This window comes from Bombus terrestris, chromosome 7 (genome assembly GCF_910591885.1).
Source record: "Bombus terrestris chromosome 7, iyBomTerr1.2, whole genome shotgun sequence".
NCBI classification, from domain to species: domain Eukaryota; kingdom Metazoa; phylum Arthropoda; class Insecta; order Hymenoptera; family Apidae; genus Bombus; species Bombus terrestris.
The window spans coordinates 18,429,719-18,436,672 of record NC_063275.1 but is presented as its reverse complement, the minus strand read 5'-3'; the positions used below and the strand labels follow the sequence as shown (position 1 = coordinate 18,436,672).

The 6,954-nt window shown below is 38.7% G+C and overlaps 1 long non-coding RNA gene across 3 annotated transcripts in view; it reads right to left on the bottom strand.

The window, feature by feature from the left end:
- Positions 1–6,718: 6,718 nt before the first annotated feature.
- The window catches only part of LOC110119383, a 77,964-nt gene continuing 77,728 nt past the window's right edge, over positions 6,719–6,954 (bottom strand). For all 3 annotated transcript variants that reach the window (XR_007224594.1, XR_007224593.1, XR_007224595.1), the window contains exon 4: positions 6,719–6,892. This is a non-coding gene — a long non-coding RNA (uncharacterized LOC110119383). The remainder of the gene's footprint in view (positions 6,893–6,954) is intronic.

The following is a 6,954-nucleotide window of genomic DNA, read 5'->3' as shown; positions in this document are numbered from 1 at the left end:
GCGCATCGCTCATGTTACCTTTTCTCTTTTTCCTTCTTCATCCTCTTTCTCTTTGCCAATCATCTAGCTCTCTCTTCCACTCACCGAAAGATCTCTCTTGGTCCTTCTCCTTACTCATTGCCAGCTTTGCGTCCTGCTTTCCTTTTGCTTTTTCCCCTCTGCCTTCGTTTACCACCCCCTCTATATTCCTCCTTTTCACCCTTTTACTGTTTCTTGCAGATATTTTTCTATCTATCTTTCTCTTTCTCTCTCTCTCTTTCTCTCTCTCTCCAGAGAGGGAGAGCTCTCTCCCTCGCTGGTTACAGTTACGAGACGTCCTTGTTGTACAAGGTAGCTCTAGCTGTGCTTGTTCGTTGAATGTTCTCTGTCTTCTGTCCACGTGGTCGCTAAGAGAAGAGAGAAAGCTGGGGTGGTTTGTATGCGTTCCTTATAATCTCGACGCTTACTCCTGGACGTCGTCTAACCGCTCGTATCGTCTGCGTCGTTCGCGATAGCGCATCGTTCACTTATTTAGCCTGTTCTTCTTCATCTTAGAATTCGCTCTCTTTCTTGCGGTCTCTTTCTGGCTGTGTTCATCCCTCGTGTTTTCCTTGATTCCTAGGGACGCCGTAAAAGTTATACGATCCTCCTCCTTTTGCTTCTTCTACTGGCGTGGATTTAATGATACCTAAGGAGTGGTCGAAATTCCTCGTAGACGAGAGAACTTTGTTTCTGACAGCTGGCAGCAAGATGATATAAGTTGCTGATATGTATTTTTCGTACGCTTATGTAGAGTAGAATGGGTCATCGTGTATGTGATGGAATATATGCCGATAATGTTTGATCAGGGATTATAACAATTATTAGAACGTTTATGCGTTTATGGAAAATTTAATCTGTTAACCAAACGCTCCTGCAATACCGGAATTAAAAGTTAGTAAATTCAAATTCGTTTTCAGACAGAGAAGGCAGCGAATAAATACGAAACTGGAATATGCGAAAATGTTCAAAATGTTTAAAACAAAACATTCATTCATCATGAACAGTCATATTTCTAGAACACACAGAATATGAAAAAATACTCCAAATATTCGAAACAAAATATGTATTCTAATATTTAAGCTACAAAGAAATTTCATTTCAGTTGCATTCATAAGAACATGAATTTGCACAAACATTTATGGTGTAATAATAATTATTCGGCTGAGAATAATTATATTTCGAGAAAGATCATGTATGGAGAGCGGAATGGCGGGTAGAGAAGCTCGAGGGAAAATATTTCTGCGGTTAGTTCCGTCGTGCCTTTGATAACGAATTAACGTAGTATATGTAGGAACGTTTTTTCGTTTGGAAAACTGAGAGTCGGTAGGGAAGAAAAGTCACCGGTGAATGGAGAAAGGAAATTTAAAAGGCGTCCTTTCAGAGGTTAACGCGATTCAATCCTTCGATACGTTCTTCCAGACACGACGGTCGATTCAATCGCGTGAAACTCCGAGAGAGGAACGCGATCCCGCATTACGGACCGTGTATTTTAGTTTTACGAGCCCCGCGGTCCCCGGTTACAAAACGCTCTTATTAATATTTATCGAGCCGCTTTCCAGTGCGGAGCTTTGACCGACAACGAGACAATTAAAACGCTGAACCGAATTTCGACGTAAGCCCCGAGGATTAAAGGAAAGTCTGATTAGCGAATCGTGTTACCGTTCGATCTTCAATTAAATGCAACAGAATTTTCATTCGCAATTGTCATCCCCCTTGTGTGCGAAAATGTTTCCTTCCCGTGGAACGAGCAGTTTTGCTCTGGAATTGTACGCGTTTCCATCTGTCTTTTTATGAAATGTTATGTAACTAACATGCTCTGAAATTAGAAAAAAATCATTTAAAAAATCTATCTCGTTGTATCTTTCTTATTTAATACAGATAAATTAATAATTATGTTCGTAAATGGTTATTAGAAAAAATCAATTCGCAATAAAAAAAAAACAGCAGTTTAAAACTTGATTTTAATAAATTCGTACCTCAAAAAATTTAAGGGTCAAAGATAAATGTGAGTGGGGATTTATAACATTTTCTCTGTATTGTTTTTTTTTTTTTTTTTAGGAAATTATAGCTCGTTGATATTGCATACGCGAAGAAAACTGACTTAGTTCCGTTGTAGCTTGTTTGAACTTAAACATCTTGGCTATTTTTCTTTGAAGATGTCTCAAAGAGCTTGTTTGTGGAAGCCTAGTTGGTGGTGAATAAGATTTGCATGCAGAAGGTTACTGCGTAATATAGAATATTTTTCCAGTTATTGTAGTTCGCCATATAATATCGTAGAACTTGTATCTTTTACGTAGATAGAACGTGAAAATGTTTTGTGAGATAATATTGTTAGAGAGGAATGTGTTTATCCGCATGGCGCTACACCGTAAAACTTGTAAACGCGTCAGAGCATGGGATGCCGCGAGTGGATCTGACGCAGAGAACTTCATTCTTTATTTTAGTATCCTTTAATGGAAAGCTTTCACGGTATACATTGCAACCTTAATTTAATGCTTTTAATATTTCTCCTATTTCTTTTCAAGTTAGGAACGCCGGCAATTTACAATTGCGGTGTCTCAATGTTTCTCCGTATGTTTTCGCGGTGATACTCGTGACTAATTAGTTCGAAAATCATTGAAAACATTTCAAAGTTCAAATCGAGCTGTTCGGAATTCGTATCGATTAACTCCATAAATTGGGAAACAAGGGAAATTGAATCTAGTGTTACAATTTCTCAAGAATTTATGCCATTTTCTTCTAATAAATAAACTTATGGAAGCAAATAATCCGTTTCTTCGAAAAGGCAATATTAATCACGTATCTAGATAAAAACTGGAATTAATTAGTCTGGCTTCCGAGAAACCCAATTAATTCAAGCATAAATTGGAAAAATATTAAATTCTTTCAACAATAGTTGATCTTAAAATTCGTTAAAAAAATCTCTGATAAAAGCTATGAGTGTGGAAAAAATCAAATTAATTCAATCGTGAATTTATAACGAACAGACAATCTAAAAATTCACGACAGGTATGAAGAAAATCATGAAAAATATCCGATACTCTCTAACTACGGATATTGGAAATAAAAATAGTAGCAGAGAATATATTACGCAAAAAATTCCAAATTGACCAAGAACCGTAAAATAGAAGCATCGATAGGACGATGGGAAAGTTAGGAAGTTGTATGAAAGTTTCGTCTCGCGGATGGAAACGGTCAGAAGACAGGCCGGTTGGCCCGTGTTGAAGCTACTTCCGATCCCATGGACGATAATCGCGGGCAGGCTCTTACGTTCGATCGCGTTAGATGGCCGGGTAATTGCGGGATACATTCTATTTTACAATCTCCTCGGTAACTCCCACTTAGCGTCCGTTCGCTCGTTCTCGCCCGGTCCTCTGGTAATTGCGCATATTCACCGGTTGCTCGGCAACCTTCGGAGCACGGCGCGGCGTCGGCTCAACCGGCATCCCGGGACCATTGCGCCAGCTACGCGGATACGCGCCTCCTCCGGGGCCGGAACCTCAATTCGACCGGCCATCCATGAGCTAAAATTTTATAAAATTAATCGACGATAAAAATCTTTCGGAAATCAAACTGATTAGCTACATCTTTTGCCTTTAGCCAATGTTGCTTGATTTACATTTAAATGCGATCTTATCTAGCATCGAATTTAACGATATGATAACGAGTGACCTATTTTGTGTTAATCGAAGACACGATAACTCTGAGAAATTAAACTGATCAATTGCACTTTTTTCTTTATCTAGGTATATCGGTCAGTGGTGAAATTATAGGATAATAAATAATTAAGTATTTTTATAAATTTATATGCTGCAACGATATGAAACAGAGAATCATAAATTTCAAGGTGAATTTTAAAAAGTATATATTTTATTTGTTAGAAGTTATTTTTAACAAATTTTCTCTAGAAATATAGTTTTAAAGTTATGAAATTAATTAGTGGTTTCTGAGAGGCTTATATTCGTTTCGTTCGAAGTCGTTGTGGAATTTATCATTGGTTCGTACTACTTGAAGATTTTTGGGTAGAAAACCGTAGGAGGTTTGTCATACTTGGAATACTCTTTTCAAGAGTATGAGTATACGTGGGTTTCGATGAAAGGTTTACTGTGAACCTAAGGACCTATATAAGAGTTCGATATTGATATCGAGTATTTTCTTAAGGTCTTAAGCACTATATTGAAGTTTAATATACTCTCGATATCTGATTTATGGTGATGGTTATGGAAATATTTAGTTTACTGAATTTACGCAAATATAGGACTTTTAATGTATTTCTTACATCTAAGGATAGATAACATTATTTGTCACAAACATCAATTTCTTGCAATAGAATCTACGATTAAATGAATCTGAATCTAGACAAACGAGATCTTTTACAATTCTGTTTGATAATTTGATCTCCAAATTCTTAGTAACATCTTTGTGAAAAATCCAGGAAGATCAATTTATCAAGTTTGCAATAATCCTTAAGACGATTGGAAGACTACTTAAAAGTAGCTAAACACCCAATCTTGAAGCCACTACGACTTTACGAATATATATCATAGAATTAATCTTATATCGCGAGATCGGTTGAATGGTTACCGGCAACGGATGGGGAACATAGAGCCGTCGTTGCTGAAACTGCTGATCGATTAAAGCGGCCCGACTGATTCACTGGCTTACGAACTGATCACGAGCAGAAGCGGCGCGAGTAGGTCTTCATAAATCAAAGGATTACCCGGGGATTACTTGGAGAATGAAATACGTTCGTGGCGGAGTCGCGATCGTGAATTCTGGATCGTTTGTTGAACCAGAGTTATCCGACAATCGTGGAATCCTTTTATTCCTCCTTTTCTTCGTTTTCTTCGACGACGAAAAGAAGAATCCTTGGCTGGTACCCGCGACACGTTCACGAACCACGGTGATCCAGTGAAATTGCTTATGTAAGTAGAGAAACGGCCAATAATTTTCCGCTCGTTTTAGACGCCCCCGTGCCACCGTGCATTCTCCTACTACCACCATAGAGAATGGACTCCTTGGAAATCGGCGCACGTTTACGCGCACCTTTACGTGGATACCGGTCCTTTTCTACGTGATTTAATCTGCATGGTAAAAATGCAATGGCTCGGCGGAGATGCCTGGACAGGTGTATGAATAAGGCAATGCCTGTTTCTATGGGAACTCTGGTCTATTTGCGTGCTGTTAAATAGCGGAGAAACGTGAAAATTGTTGGAACGGTAGAAATTTTTCGCGCGTGGTTCTTCGTGGTATTTTTGGCTTGATTGAACGAGTGCAATTATTTTGCTTGCTGGTGTGTGAATTAATGAGATAGCGAGCTTAGGTTCATGCAGGAATGGAAGATTCCGAGGTGAAGTACATTCCAGGCAAAATATCCAGACACTTGTCATAGAAAATATTTATGAATATATTATGTGCGTTATACCAACTTTTTAGAAATATCGTGCACTTTAACGAGGACAGTAATGAGACGTGACTGTCGTGATTATTGCACAATTTGAAATCAATCTGGGAATGTATATATCGAATGGGAGATCGGAGCGCCAGGTTAAGTGGAATATATACAATCATGGCCAGACGCACGGAGCAGTAGAATGGGACGGGTTTTACAGCGCAACGTAATTTGCTGAAATTCTTCTCTTGTATTGATTGGATGTAGAATCCTATCTTTTTCGAAGTTTAAATCTGACGTACTGGTGCTACCTACAAACATTTGATTTAATTATTTGATAATTTCGTTTTATCATCTAAAAATGAATATAACAACGTCAGGAGTGTATGAACCATGTTCAGACCCATTTTATCAAGACCTTTTTGCTATTTTAATAAGTACTAAAATTTGCTACTAATTTCCCAACTCACCCTGTATACAGACAACACAGAAAATTCTCAAATAAAAGAAATCAGGAGACAAACGCAGAAGTTGTAAAAAAGGATGGAAGCAATAAAAATTTGCAAATAAAACCCATTTAAAGTGCGCAGGTCGCTCGATGTACAATACTATTGTCTTAATTCTTTCACCACTAAGCCGATATTATTTTTGTTCTTCCCACTTGTGAATCGATTCCACTTTGGACAAATGCGGTTGGTATATCGATTCCAGGAGAAACAAGGGACGTTGGATCGGTTATGGACGCGCAGCTTCACGACGAGGCGGATCAGAATCGATAATTGAACCGTCGAATCAAGAGAATCGTGTTGTGAATGGCCGATGAGGTGGTGCATCGCGCCGGCCCCGAGGATAATGGAACGATATCGTGGGATCTGCGTATTCGGTGACTGCCATTCGGATATCCAGCGAACGTACGGAGATTACGACCGCCGTTGGTTTCTGTGCCATTTGTCTTACGTACGTCATCCGGCACCCTAGCTCCGGAGACTACAATTTCGCGCTATAAATTATTTCGCTTAATGCGTCGCGATGCCGGCCTGCGTTAATGCACGGCGTCGTGCGATTCGTGTCATGGAATTGGCTTGGTAATTTTACAGGATCGTGGCTTGCATCTCGACGCCTGTTCAGGATCGAGTATTGCATTCGAATTATTACGTTACTGCATAACAAATGCCGTTTCGAGTTAAATGATATCGATACATGTAACTAGTTGTAAAATAAATATGTTTTCTTCCATTCATTCTTTTTCTGTCTCCCCTTCCTTCTCTTCTTCCTATTTTTTCCCTCTTTGTTTTCTCCCATTTCTCCTTTTCTTTTCCTTTCTTTTCGTTTCACTGCGCCTCTTCTTTGTGTAGATTCCTTTCCTTATTTTCTATCGTTCCTTCCTTCATATCCATTCCTCACTTTTCTTCTCTCCCTTTCACATTTGACCCTCTTGCCCTTACAAGTCGCAATTCACAATTTGAGCATCCCACGCATCTATATACATATAATAAAACAGTAGATGGTCGTATCTGTACATTGAATAAAATAAATAAAAC